The sequence below is a fragment of the Hyla sarda genome, chromosome 2 (genome assembly GCF_029499605.1).
Source record: "Hyla sarda isolate aHylSar1 chromosome 2, aHylSar1.hap1, whole genome shotgun sequence".
In the NCBI taxonomy this organism is placed as follows: Eukaryota; Metazoa; Chordata; class Amphibia; order Anura; family Hylidae; genus Hyla; species Hyla sarda.
In genome coordinates this window covers 413,756,663-413,772,530 of record NC_079190.1, presented here as the reverse complement: position 1 = coordinate 413,772,530, position 15,868 = coordinate 413,756,663, and positions in this window count along the sequence as shown.

The following is a 15,868-nucleotide window of genomic DNA, read 5'->3' as shown; positions in this document are numbered from 1 at the left end:
AAATTGCTAACTTTTTGTGAGACTTTTGTCAAAAGCAAGTTTTGTAAGCCAGGTCTGATTTGGCTTTGACTTTTCAACTATTTGAAGGGAGTTTGTGACTTTTTTGTTTTTACTACGTCCTTTTTTTTTGCTTACGTACACATAAATTCCCGACCACTGCAAAGTGAAAACTGAAAATTGCTAACTTTTTGTGAGACGTTTGTAAGCAAAAAAAGAGCTTTTAATCCCTTGATAAATATCTCCCTGTATTTTTTCTAGCACAAGGCAACGTTATAACAAAATGTATAAAGTGAAAGGGTCTGAAGACTTTTCAAATGTATTGTAGTTGACATACAGTTGTTTCCCTTTTTTTTCTTTTGTGATATTCTTTCTTTGGCCAAAAGAAGACCATGTTGCTCTTCAGCTTGTCCCTTTGACACATAGTTGTTTGACATCTACACGTATACAAGAAGCAAAGCTTTAGCACACTTTGTCCCCCTCATAGTTCCCTATTGGTGTGTTAAATATTTTATTTATTATTATAAATTGAATAGTGAAAGACCTGCTTTAACTCTTCCCAGCTATTGTTGGCTAGGGTGTCTAGTATTTTAATTTCCACCTTCCAAAAGCTCCTATTTTGCAGGAATGTTTATTTTTCTATTTTTTATAAATAAGATGGTTTCTTTTACCATACCATCTTTTAAGAAACTTTTCAAAAATCTTTAACTTAGGTAGAATGAAAAAACATGCAATTCTGCCACTTTTTGGGACACAACAGGAAACAAGGAGAAATGTATCTCCTCTCTACAAAGACCCTTATGGCTTGTAAGTTCTATAGTGTAAAAAAAAAAAAAACGATGCTTCTATGTTACTACATAAGGTCCCTACAAATACTGATTTGTTAAAAATATAAGCCAACCAGGTTTAAAAATCTTTATGCACACCATATTGATGGCAACCACACAGCTTTCCATTTTAAAGGTGCCTTTAAAAAAGAAAAAAAGAAATGTACAAAAATACACTTTGAAAAAAAATAATCTTACCATCTTTAAAAGCCAAAAATGAATATTTATTTTAGGTTTCCCAGCCTCACCTATTAAAAATTCATGCACAAAATCAAGTGCACAGCCATGTGTGCTTGGAAGTATCCTTTAAATGTAGCACTGGATCCTTTAAATGTGGCACTGTCATACAATTCCACCTTTGATGCAAGTCCTTACATACATTTTTTTTGTATGCCCCCTTTACATGAATTGAATATTGGGCAAGAATTCCAAGGAAGGCTCATTCCTGTGTAAAAGGCCCGCCCGCCAAACAAGCAGTTGCTCAGCCATCAGTTGATTGGATCTTTTGTGCGTCCATTCAAATTATCATTATAGGACACACATAGCCCTGTGTAGACAGGGAATGTGCAGCCAACAATGACTAATTTAAAGGGCAGCAGGAACGATCCAGTAATCATTCATGCTGCTCGAACAACAACTGACCAAGCCATGTGAAGGGCCTTTGAGTAAATTTGTTTGTGACTGGAACATCTAGGAATAACACCCACTCATCCATAAAGCATTAGACAATGAAAATTCATAGAGCAGGGCTGAATGCTAAAGCAGAGGGTATGTATAAATTATATTCATCTTCTGTACATGGCTATAACATTACCACTAGAACCATGCATCTAGAGTTTCATGAAATGGGTTTCTATGGTTGAGCAGTTGCACAAAAGCCTAAGATTACATACACAATACCAAGCTGCAACTGGAGTGTTATAAAGCTTGTTACCACTGGAGGATGAAGGAATAGAAGTATGTTCTCTAGAATAAGGAAGAAGGCTTTACTATGTTGCAGTAGGATGGAAAAATCTGGATTTGTTGATGTCGGTAAAGACACCTCTGGGAGTGCAATGTGGCTACTCTAAAATTTGGTGGAGAAGAGATAAAGGGATTGGGTTGTTTTGGAAGGTTAGGGCTAAACCTCTTATACAGTTTTGCTCATAAGTTTACATACATTTGCAGAATGTATGATTTCTTAACCATTGTTCAGAGAATATGAATGATCACACAAAAACTTTTCTTTCACTCATGCAGGGCCGGCATTAGGGGGGGGGGGCAACCTGGGCAACTGCCCAGGGCCCCGAAAGTCCAGGGGCCCCCGGCCCGGGCCCCGTGCCGTGTTACTGTCAGGAGTGGGCTCCATTTTACAAAGGGGCCCAGTCACTGTCAGGAGCCGGCTTCATCTTCCAAAGGGCCCCCTGTCAGTGTCACGCTGCCTCCACTATCATTGCTATGTGCCGGCGGCGCACCTGAACACACATACATTAGATATGCTGCACTGTGCTGCCTGTGGCCGGGCCCAAATCCCCTCCCACCTTCCCCTCACCTCTGACCTTCTCCTCCGGGCTCCGGCTCCCCCTCCCCTCTGGGAACGTCACAGCAGTCCAGTTTGTGCCCCCAGTCCCAGGCTCCAGCGCGGGGGCTGCCGCCCTGGTAACTGACGTGACGTGTGCGCCGTCACGTCTGTTGCCAGGCAACAGTGACGTCGCCAGCCCCACCGGAGAGGAGCCGGGCAATTTACTTAGTGGAGACGCTGCCACACTGTCTGCACCGCATAAAAAAATAAGGGTAAGGGGGGGGGGTGGTTGGCTAGAAACTAATATATAGTGCAGCAGCAGCTGCATAGGATGTATCAGGGGCCAGGCAACTCCCAGCATGCCCTGATACAGCCTATGGCTCTTAAGCTGCCCCAAAACACAACCTGCAGCATGTTGCACTATATAGTATTATATAAATTATACTATATAGTGCAACATGCTGCAGGTTGTGTTTTGGGGCAGCTGCAGAGCCATAGGCTGTATCAGGGTATGCTGGGACTTGCAGTTACTAACTGCAATGGCCAGCATGCCCTGATACACAAACACCCTATTCAGCTGACCAAACCTTTTGGGTTAGCGGTATCAGGGCATGCTGGGCATTGTAGTTAGTAACTGCAACTCCCAGCATTCCCTGATACAACCTATGGCTCTGCAGCTGCCCCAAAATTACAACTCCTAGCATGTTGCACTATATAGTATTACAGAATAAGTTATGGTGCAACATAATGGGAGTTGTAGTTTTGGTTTGAGGCAGCTGCAGAGCCATAGGCTATGTTAGGGCATGCTGGGAGTTGTAGTTTGTCAGTAGCTCACTGCAACTCCCAGAACTCCCTAACGCAAAAAATAAATTATAAATGTAAATAAGCCCCTTCCCTAATAAAAGTTTGAATTATCCCCCTTTTCCCATTTTTAAAATAAAATAATGTAAACAATTGTACGTCCTGGTGCCGCGGTACTTAACGCACAAGGGCGTACATTTACATCCTGTACATGACGGCGAGCACCAGAGTGGTGCTCATGTCATAGGTCCCGGCTGCTATCAGCAGCCAGGGACCTGCCGATAATGGCGGACATCAGCGATTACGCTCATGTGCGCCATAAACCACTCAGATGCTGTGATCAATACATTTTAGGATTTTATGCCTAATGGATCACTGTGGGCCTGTGCCCCGGATGTTTTAGGTCCCTAGCAACGCTCCTGAGTAAAGCACTACAATACATACACTAATACACATGATACACAGATAACCTAGGTGTCCAATCTGCGTCCCTCCAGCTGTTTGCCAAACTACAATTACCAGCATGCAGCCCAAACTGTCTTTGGCTGTCCGGGCATGCTAGGAGTTGTAGTTTTGCAATAGCTGGAGGGCTACAGACTGGTCACCTTGGATGCATAAGGGTGCATTCACATGCTAGTAGTTTCCCGCTGTGGGAAATCTGCTGCAAGTTATGCTACCATTCATTTAAACGGGTCTGCCAGCAGTCTGCAAATCTACCACTATTGGGGAATGCTCGCAGACCCGTTGAAATGAAAGGTAGTGTACGGGTGCATTCACACCACGTTTTGGCCGGTACGGGACCGCATATGGCTGGGGAGAGAGGGGAAGGGCAACCACACGCTGCCGTATGCAGTCCCATGTCTAATGCCTTGTCTACACTGTCTACACTGGATTTTTTCTCGATGAAAAATTCATAGTTGCATTGATTTTGTTATATTTTATTTATTCTATTTGTTTAATGTTATTTAATTAAAGCATATTTTCATGTAGTTGTATATTTTATTTGGCTAAATTGATTAAATGCACCTATATCTTTGGTAGAATATAAAAAAAATTGGGGCCCCACTTTTAGGTTTGCCCAGGGCCACACTTTGTCTAAAACCGGCCCTGCACTCATGGTTAGTGGTTGGCTGAAGCCATTTATTGTCAAACAACTGTGTTTGCTCTTTTTAAATCATAATCACAACACAAACTACCCAAATGACCCTGATGAAATGTTTACATACCCCAGTTCTTAATAATGTGTATTGCCCCTTTAACATCAATGACAGCTTGAAGTCTTTTGTGGTAGTTGTGGATGAGGCTCTTTATCTTCTCAGATGGTAAAGCTGCCCATTCTTCCTGGCAAAAAGCCTTCAGTTCCCCTAAATTATTGGGCTGTCTTGCATGAACTGCATGTTTGAGGTCTCCCCAGAGTGGCTCAATGATGTTGAGGTCTGGAGACTGAGATGGCCACTTCAGAACCTTCACTTTATTTTGCTGTAGCCAATGACAGGTTGACTTGGCCTTATGTTTTGGATCATTGTCATGTTGGAATGTCCAAGTACGACCTATGCGCAGCTTCTTGGATGATGAGTGCAATTGTCTGCCAGTATGTGTTGATACAGCACATAGACAAGCTTCAAACCTTCTGGCACATAGTCATTCGGGGTGATGAGATTAAAATTGAACTGTTTGGAAACTACCATAAACGCTACATTTAAAGAGGAGTCAACAAGGCCAATGATGAAAGGTACACTATTTCTACTGTGAAACATGATGGTGGATTGCTAATGTTTTGGGGGATGTATAAGCTACAAAGGCACAGGAAATTTGGTCAGAATTGATGGCAATATGAATGCAGTAATGTATCAACAATACTCGCGGACAATTTGCACTCATCATCCAGGAAGCTGCACATAGGACGTACTTGGACTTTCCTGTCATTGGCTACAGCAAAATAAAGTGAAGGTTCTGGAGTGGCAATCTCAGTCTCCAGACCTCAATATCATTGAGCCACTCTGGGAAGACCTCAAACAGGCAGTTCATGCAAGACAGCCCAATAATTTAGTGGAACTGGAGGCATTTTGCCTGGAAGAATGGGCATATTTACCATCTTAGAAGATAAAGAGCCTCATCCACAACTACCTCAAAACACTTCAAGCTGTCATTTACAGTCATGGCCATAAATGTTGTAAAATGAAGTATTTCTCACAAAGATTGCAGTAACACATGTTTTGCTATACACATGTGTATTCTCTTTGTTTGTATTGGAACTAAACCAAAAAAGGGAGGGAAAAAAGCAAATTGGACATAATGTCACAATAAACTCCAAAAATGGGCTGGACAAAATTATTGGAAAAATAAGATTGTTTCAAGCATGTGATGCTCCTTTAACCCCTTCAGGACGGAGCCCATTTTGGCCTTAAGGACCGGAGCGTTTTTTGCACATCTGACCACTGTCACTTTAAACATTAATAACTCTGGAATGCTTTTAGTTATCATTCTGATTCCGAGATTGTTTTTTCGTGACATATTCTACTTTAACATAGTGGTAAATTTTTGTCGATACTTGCATCCTTTCTTGGTGAAAAATCCGTAAATTTGATGAAAAATTCGAAAATTTAGCATTTTTCTAACTTTGAAGCTCTCTACTTGTAAGGAAAATGGATATTACGAATAAAAATTTTTTTGGTTCACATATACAATATGTCTACTTTATGTTTGCATCATAAAATTGACGTGTTTTTACTTTTGGAAGACACCAGAGGGCTTCAACGGTCAGCAGCAATTTTCCGATTTTTCACAAAATTTTCAAACTCAGTATTTTTCAGGGACCAGTTCAGGTTTGAAGTGGATTTGAAGGGTCTTCATATTAGAAATACCCCATAAATGACCCCATTATAAAAACTACACCCCCCAAAGTATTCAAAATGACATTCAGTCAGCGTTTTAACCCTTTAGGTGTTTCACACGAATAGCAGCAAAGTGAAGGAGAAAATTCACAATCTTCATTTTTTATACTCACATGTTCTTGTAGACCCAATTTTTGAATTTTTACAAGGGGTAAAAGGACAAAATGTTTACTTGTATTTGTAGCCCAATTTCTCTCGAGTAAGCACATACCTCATATGTCTATGTAAAGTGTTCGGCGGGCGCAGTAGAGGGCTCAGAAGGGAAGGAGCGACAAGGGGATTTTGGAGAGTACATTTTTCTGAAATGGTTTTTGGGGGGCATGTTACCTTTAGGAAGCCCTTATGGTGCCAGAACAGCAAAAAAAAAACACATGGCATACCATTTTGGAAACTAGACCCCTCGGGGAATGTAACATGGGATAAAGTGAACCTTAATACCCCACAGGTGTTTCACGACTTTTGCAAATGTAAAAAAAAAAAAAAATGTTACCTAAAATGCTTGTTTTCCCAAAATTTTTTTATTTTTAAAAAGGGTAATAGCAGAAAATACCCCTAAAAATTTGAAGCCCAATTTCTCCCGATTCAGAAAACACCCCATATGGGGGTGAAAAGTGCTCTGCTGGCGCACTACAGGTCTCGGAAGCGAAGGAGTCACATTTGGCTTTTTGAACGCAATTTTTTTTCTGGGGGCATGCCGCATTTAGGAAGCCCCTATGGTGCCAGGACAGCAAAAAAAAAACACATTGCATATCATTTTGGAAACTAGACCCCTTGGGGAACGTAACAAGGGGTTAAGTGAACCTTTATACCCCACAGGTGTTTCACGACTTTTGCATATGTAAAAAAAAAATTTTTTTTTTACCTAAAATGCTTGGTTTCCCAAAAATTTTACATTTTTAAAAAGGGTAAAAGCAGAAAATACCCCCCAAAATTTGAAGCCCAATTTCTCCCGAGTACGGCGATACCCTATATGTGACCCTAAACTGTTGCCTTGAAATACGACAGGGCTCCAAAGTGAGAGCGCCATGCGCATTTGAGGCCTAAATTAGGGATTGCATAGGGGTGGACATAGGGGTATTCTACGCCAGTGATTCCCAAACAGGGTGCCTCCAACTGTTGCAAAACTCCCAGCATGCCTGGACAGTCAACGGCTGTCCGACAATACTGGGAGTTGTTTTGCAACAGCTGGAGGCTCCGTTCTGGAAACAGTGGCGTACCAGACGTTTTTCATTTTTATTGGGGAGGGGAGGGGGGCTGTGTAGGGGTATGTGTATACATAGTGTTTTTTACTTTTTATTTTATTTTTTGTGTTAGTGTAGTGTAGTGTTTTTAGGGTACAGTCGCACGGGCGGGGGTTCACAGTAGTTTCTCGCTGGCAATTTGAGCTGCAGCACAAAGTTTGCGGCAGCTCAAATTTGCAGCCAGATACTTACTGTAATCCTCCGCCCATGTGAGTGTACCCTGTACGTTCACATTGGGGGGGGGGGGGGACATCCAGCTGTTGCATAACTACAACTCCCAGCATGCCCGTTGGCTGTCGGTGACTGCTGAGAGTTGCAGTTTTGCAACAACTGTAGGCACACTGGTTATGTATCACTGAGTTTGTGACCTAACTCAGTGTTTCACAACCAGTGTGCCTCCAGCTGTTGCAAAACTACAACTCCCAGCATGTATGGTGCATGGTGTACGGTGACTGCTGAGAGTTGTAGTTTGCAACAGCTGGAGGCACACCGGTCATGAAACACTGAGTTAGGTAAAAAAAAACTGAGTTTCACAACCAGTGCCTTCAGCTTTTGCAAAACTACAACTCTCAGCAGTCACCGACAGCCAACGGGCATGCTGGGAGTTGTAGTTATGCAACCAGCAGATGCACCACTACAACTCCCAGCATGCACTTTAGCTGTTTGTGCAAGCTGGGAGTTGTAGTTAGACAACAGCTGAAGGTACACTTTTCCATAGAAAGAATGTGCCTCCAGCTGTTGCAAAACCATAAGTCCCAGCATGCCCATAAGGGAATGCTGGGAGTTGTGGTGGTCTGCCTCCTGCTGTTGCATAACTACAGCTCCCAGCATGCCCTTTTTGCATGCTGGGAGCTGTTGCTAAGCAACAGCAGGAGGCTGTCACTCACCTCCAACGATCCAGACGCTGCAGGTCAGTCCCTCGTCGTCTCCGCCGCCGCAGCTGCTCCTGGGGCCCCGATCCCAACAGGGGCGCCGGGGATCGGGGTCCCCAGCACCCGGGGTGCACGTCCCGCACCCGCTCACGTCCTCCAGAAGAGGGGTGGAGCGGGTGCGGGAGTGACACCCGCAGCAGGCGCCCTGATTGGTCGGCCGGTAATCCGGCCGACGAATCAGGGCGATCGTGAGGTGGCACCAGTGCCACCTCACCCCTGCAGGCTCTGGCTGTTCGGGGCCGTCAGAGACGGCCCCGAACAGCCAGTAATTCCGGGTCACCGGGTCACTGGAGACCCGATTGACCCGGAATCGCCGCAGATCGCTGGACTGAATTGTCCAGCGATCTGCGGCGATCGATCGACATGGGGGGGCATAATGACCCCCCTGGGCGATATGCCGGGATGCCTGCTGAACGATTTCAGCAGGCATCCGGCTCCGGTCCCCAACCGGCTAGCGGTGGGGGCCGGAATTCCCACGGGCGTATGGATACGCCCTCGGTCCTTAAGGACTCGGGATTCAGGGCGTATCCATACGCCCTATGTCCTGAAGAGGTTAAACTCACCTGGGGCAAGTAACAGGTGTGGGCAATATAAAAATCCCACATTAAAGCAGATACAAATTAGAGAAGTTCACTTAGTCTTTGCATTGTGTGTCTGTGTGTGCCACACTAAGCATGGACAACAGAAATAGGAGAAGAGAACTGTCTGTGGACTTGAGAACAAAAATTGTGGGAAAATATCAACAATCTCAAGGTTACAAGTCCAGCTCCAGAGATCTAGATTTGCCTTTGTCCACAGTGGGCAATATTATCAAGAAGTTTGCAACCCATGGCACTGTAGCTATTCTCCCTGGGTGTGGATAGAAGAGAAAAATTGATGAAAGATGTCAACGCAGGATAGTCCGGATGGTGGATAAGCAACCCCAAACAAGTTCCAAAGATATTTAAGCTGTCCTGCAGGCTCAGGGAGCATCAGTGTCAGTATCAGCCGACCTTTAATTGAAATGAAACACTATGGCAGGAGACCCAGGAGGACCCCAGACATAAAAAAGCAAGACTACATTTTCCCAAAATTTACTTGCGTAAGACAAAATCCTTCTGGGAAAACATCTTGTGGACAGATGAGACCAAGATAAAGCTTTTTGGTAAAGCAAATCATTCTACTGTTTACCGAAAACAGAATGAGGCCTACAAAGAAAAGAGCACAGTACCTACAGTGAAATATGGTGGAGGTTCAATGATGTTTTGGGGTTGTTTTGCTGCCTCTGGCACTGGGTACCTTCAATGTGTGCAAGGCATCATGAAAGCTGAGGATTACCAAAGGATTTTGGGTCACACTGTACAGGCCAGTTTCAGAAAGCTGGGTTTGAACCTGAGATCTTGGGTCTTCCAGCAGGACCATTACCCCAAACATATGTCAAAAAGCACCCATGAATGGATGGCAACAAAGCGCTGGATAGTTCTGAAGTGGCCAGCAATGAGTCCAGATCTAAATCCCATTGAACACCTGTGGAGAGATCTTAAAATTGCTGTAGGGAAAGGCGTCCTTCCAATAAGAGAGACCTGGAGCAGTTTGAAAAGAAAGAATGGTCCAACATTCCGGCTGAGAGGTGTAAGAAGCTTATTGATGTTTATAGGAAGCCACTGATTTCAGTTATTTTTTCTAAAGGGTGCGCAACCAAATATTAAGTTAAGGGTGCCAATAATTTTGTCCAGACCATTTTTGGAGTTTGGTGTGACACTATGTCCAATTTGCTATTTTTCCTCCCTTTTTTGGTTTAAATCCAATACACACAAAGGGAATAAACATATGTATAGCAAAACATGTGTTACTGCAATCCTTTTCTGTGAGAAATACTTAATATTCTTGAAAAATTTCAGGGGTGCCAACATTTACGGCCATGACTGTATGTTAAAGGTGGCAATACACAGTATTAAGAACTGGAGTATGTAAACTTTTGATCAGGGTCATTTGGAAAGTTTTTGTTGTGAATATGTGAATAGATTTACAAAGAATAAACACAGTTGTTTGACAATAAATGGCTTCAGCCAACCACTAACCATGAGTGAAAAAAAAGTTTTTGTGTTATCATTCATATTCTGTTAACAATGGTTAAGAAATGATAAATTCAGCAAGGATATGTAAATTTGGAGCACAACTATAAATATTGATGGGCAATGTTAATGCCACAGACAATCGAATGACCTTGTGACATCAGTTCAGGGAAGACCCTTTACTGTTCCATTGTGAATGAGCATTGAAAAGTCCATAAAGGCATGTTTTGATGAGATGCGGGTAAACGAAATTAAGTAGCCTGCATAGATTTCTGATCTCAACCCCATCAAAAATTTTGGAATGAATTGGAATACAGAGTTTAAAGGGGTTGTGCGCTGCCCTGCCTTTCGGAGCTCCGCTCGCAGCGTCCGGAAGTTCATTACTCTGAATGCTGTGTGCGGGCTTCCGTGTTCGCGGCCGCCCCCTCATGACGTCACGCCCGCCCCCTCGTGACATCACGCCCGGCCCCTCGCCACGTCCCCTTCCCATAGACTTTCATTGAAGGGGCGGGGGCGTGACGTCACGAGGGGCCGGGCGTGATGTCACGAGGGGGCGGCTGCGAACACGGAGGCCCGCACACAGCGTTCGGAGTAATGAACTTCCGGACGCTGCGAGCGGAGCTCCGAAAGGCAGGGCAGCGCACAACCCCTTTAACTGGCCTAAAAATTTTATTTTTTCTTTAATTCTTTTTGTTTGTTTTGGCTGTATGGGAACAAATTCCCAAAGACAAATGTTAATGGGCGCTGTCATCATAAAGTACTTTTCATTATATAACTGAGTTTATGAACCTGGGCAATTTTATAATTTATTTGCAATAAATATTTCACTGTTTTATATCTGAAAACATTCCTATGTATTTGTCCATAAGGGCTCTCCAGACAATGTTCCAAGTGAATGTTTGCCCTTCACTAAGCTCCTTCCGACTGTTGCAATGCTCCTGCAAAGTTGAAATACAGGAAGTGTGGATGGGCTTAACTCTTCACTGTGTGAGCTCTCAGCCTGTAAATCACAGAGGAGGGAGAGGATGCATTAAGATACAATGTGAGAGGAGAGAAAGGCAATGAGGCTGCAGCTGCACACATCATCAATCACAGGGTGACATGTTATATGGCCAGCATAATTATTTAAAGTGTGACGGCACTCTGTTACAATGTGAAGGCAGAAGTTCCCATCATGCTTTCCCTTTGGACTGCCCATTTCTTTACAGTGGACAGTTAACAGTAGTGATGCAGTAGGGGAACCAAAGGAGGAAAAAAATAAATAAAAAAAAACACATACAAACTTAAAATTAACTGGACACCACACATCTCATCTCATCTCATATACATCACAAGTAAAATCTTATGGTACAATCTTCTTTCCCACCATCCCCAGGAAACGTTCCTGCCCTCAGGGAGCGTAAGGATATGAAGTAAGAAAGTCTCCTCTGGCAGTCCTCTAAGCAGTCCTCTAGGCTGGGAGCCATACTCAACTAGTCCCGTCGGCTTCACTGTAATTATGTCCCCTTAGTATGCTTTAAATTTTCTGATTGGATTAATCATTCTTGGACATTTTTATGGTTAGTATTTTTATACTTGTACCCAGGACAATGAACAGCAAGATCGGTTACTCTTTTCACTGCTTAGTATGTTATATGTGTGGAAGACTGGAGAAGGAGATTGAGGGCAAATAATGCCATGACAGATGCAAGCATGTTGTAAACATTACCGTAGCACACTGTAAAATATGAATCTTTTTGAATGAATATACTGCTGTAGAAAAAGTTAAGGTTCCTAGCATATCATTCAAGCAAATAGTGTATACCATTCCACCAGAGTGAGTTGCCCTCATCAGGGTGGACTCTATATTACAGTCCAAAAATTGGATAGAAAAATCAAAACCACAAGGATGTTTTAAATGTGGACAGTGCAATTTATGTTCTCACATGATACAAACGAAAAACATACATTTGGGGTCACAGAATATTGATATCCATGATTTTGTTACATGTAAATCTACCTATATCGTTTATGCATTGGTCTGTACATGCGGTTTATATTATATTGGGAAGACCATAAGACCACTGCATAAAAGAATTAGGGAACACTTTCGTTCACTCACTACTGGAAAAGGCTGCCCAAAAGTAATAGAACATATGAAATATAAACACAATTACAAAATTGAAGATTTAAAATTCCTAGGATTAAAAACAGTTGCACCCTTAAAATTTGGTGGAGATAGACATAAATTATTGTTACAAAAATAATCTGAAATGATTATACTTACAGACGCCATAGGACCACTAGGATTAAACCTACGGGAGGATTTTAATGTATTTCCATAGTGCAGGTGGATGTTGTTAGCATAGGACCTATGTTCACACCTAGCATTTTAAGTACACTGCATAACCTCCGTTAGTGTTACACAGTTTTAGGCGCTGTTATAGCTAGTTAGTAAATACTAATGCTAGTCTCTCTATACCACACACCATATTTGTGCTTTTAACCCTGTAATGTCTAGTTTTCTATTTTTGTATTACTTGGTGTATGTATTTAAGGGGGGAAGGGTTAACTGATGTCAGAGGTCACGTGTAAGCGCTCTGCGTAGCGCGAAACCGGTCAACTTACCTGTCGTTTCTGTTGCGTGGACCAGCGATCCCGAATAAAACTTCTTGCTGTTTCCGTGAGTGCTGTCTGCGATCTCTTCTTTCAAGTTTTCTACGCTTATGCTTATGGCGGACTGAGCACCGGATTTGTGGCATTTGGACCTGAAGGTGCAGTGATCCAGTATACTCCAGCAGAATCGTGAGTGCGGCAGTGCCGACATTTCTCCTTCTCCATGTGTTCTCTATATTACAGTATATACATGCCTCTCCTGGGCTATTTCATCAAATGGTTTGTTAAGAACTTTTTCTATAGCAGTAACACAATTCAAAATGGTTCAAATTATACATATATGTTGCAGCATGCTACTGTAATTTTTGTGTGTTTGTAAATGTATTTCAACCATGGTAGCATGCACCTGCATATTTACAGCTGTTTTGCATTTGTTGACCAATTTAGTTTTTTGCTTATTTTTGTACATGGAAACATGTTGTCCACCTAGAAGGTTGCACGAGAGACCAAGAGGCGTAAAATGCAACTACAGGTAAAAACAATATTTAAAGAAGTGTGATGCTCACGGAGTAAGTAGCATGTGGGTTAGCTATGAAGGAACGAGAAATAGGCCAGGAGTACTAAGCAAATAGTTTAATTTAGCTAGTGGGGGGGGGGGGGGCTTTGGTTAGAAAGGGATGCCAGGAAAGGAAGGACACTCAAGGAGGGCATCCCAAGCAAAATTGCCAAGCTGGATGATGATGTGAGAATGCCATCTCATAAATGGTGGCCAGAAATAAAAGCGCATAGATAATAGTCAGGGGGGTGGTAACACAGGAAAATCTGAAAAATAAAAGTTATGGGGAATTCTATAATAAGGACAGAGCAATGTCTAGGGAGGTTGCTGGGCTGGATGAGAGGCAAGCATAAGGGTGTTTTGTCCTGACACTCCTTGGTAATTTTTTCTAAAGGGCTGAAAAACTAATTTAAAAGGATAAAATTAATGTATTGAAGAAGAGATGTCTAATGATACAAGAAATTTGTAATATGTATATTAACGATGATCTGTATAAAAATTATGGTGAGAACATGGTTTAGTCACCAAATGAAACTTTTTTTCACCATAAGAACAGTGAAATTGTGGAGTAGGCTATCTCAAGAGTTGTCATAGAATTAAAGGGGTTATCCTGGAACAGAAAAACAGAGATAATTTCTTTCAAAAACCATGTTCAGGTCTGTCCCCAGGCTGTGTGTGGTATTACAACTTGGCTCCATTCACTTCAATGGAACTGAGCTGCAGAACGACACCCAACCTGGAGACAGATGGGGAGCATTTAAAAAAAAAAAGAAATTAGCTATGTTTTTCTATTCCTGGATAACCCCTTTAATGGTTGAGGACAGCTTCAAAAGTGTTTCAATGATTTTATATAACAATATAACTGCAATGGGTGCACCTGACCAGTCTGTGTATTTTTCTCTAGTCTAGAAAGAGTTACAGTCCCAGGCCAATAGAAGCATAGGTGGGTTTTCTTTCTAGACCTCCAGCCTCTGTGTCCTGGCTGCTGATTTGAATTCACTCTGCACTTGTGTCTTCTTTAGTATTCTCTGTTGGTGTATTTACACTTGCTCCTGTGAGTCTGGAATCTTGACCCCTGTTTTGACATGTTTGGTTTATTAATCTGAATCTGAACAGTATCTGTACCCATTTTTAGATGTGTTTTGGAGTTTGAGTTTCCTCTAAGGTTAGATTATGTCTCACACAGTTGTGTACCCCCTAACTTAGAGTTTATTTGGAATTGGTAGTTTGTGTCTCTCCATATTATTGGAGTTTGGTGTTGTAGTTATCTGGTATCTCCAAGAGCTAGTTCCGTTTCCTGAACTTTGCTTTGTCTGTAACATAGGAGTCAGTTTGCTTTGTATAGTATGTATTAGTTCTGTGTATCCTGTTATTGGTCCGTGTTCAGACCAGGTGGTACTTGAGCTTTTGTGTTTGTTCTTGTCATTCTAGTATTTGTACATCCTTGAGTAATAAGGTGTCTGTCTTTAGTCTAACCTTTTTTATACCCGGCATCCCTAGATATATCTAGCCATATTTAATTCCTAGTTTACCTGTCTTGTTCACATTATCATATCTACTGTTTATCTTGTTTTGGCTCTTAGGCTGTTGTCGGCATTCATGTTACCTTGTTTCCCTGATGTCTATTTTGTGCTACTTTGTATTCCTGCTGTAATTCTGTATTCTGGTTTATTGACTGTGTGTCCCCGACCTATACAGTACTTGTTTATTTTATTAACTATGATGTCCCTGCACCTTAGTTGGCAAAGGGACTGGCACCCAGTTGTGAGCCGACATTAGGGTGGTTGTACAAGTAGGCAAGGAAAAAGGTTCAAGGTCAGCTTAGGGCCCATTCTTCCCTGCCCTATATGATGCACGTTCATGACAATAACATCAACACTTATATTGATGTATAGAATATTTGTTTGCTTGTGATCATTTGGGTTTAGAAGGGGCATTTGTCCCTTTTAGGGCAGATTGTGACATTCTTTGTAGATTTTAAATTTTTTTTTTACCTTTCTCTTGATTAATAGGGATGATAAAGTTCTTAAAATTACCCACACCCCGTCCCTCCATCAACATCCTCACCTATTACTTGGTTATACATGATCGACATATGTCTTTTTGCAACCTTTTTCACTATGTAACATCAGGAAAAGAAATGAAGAGCAATATAAATTCCTATTTCTTTTATTGAAAGAAGAATTTAACATATGCTTACTCGATGTTTGAAATGCACCAGTGTGTTTCCAGCTTTATGTCATAAGAAGAGAATGACAATTAAGTATATGCTGCTGCATCAGTCTTTGTTATGCAAAGAGCCTTAGATTTTTTTCATTATTATATGAAAAATATTTGAATACATGCTGAGCTTTAATTTGTTCATTACTTTGGTCAAACTTGACTTTCTTCTTGAAGTATAAAAGACATCTGGAAGATTGTTTTTCCGGTTTAGTGTAGCAGAAAGAAAGTAATATTTTGTTCTCAAACA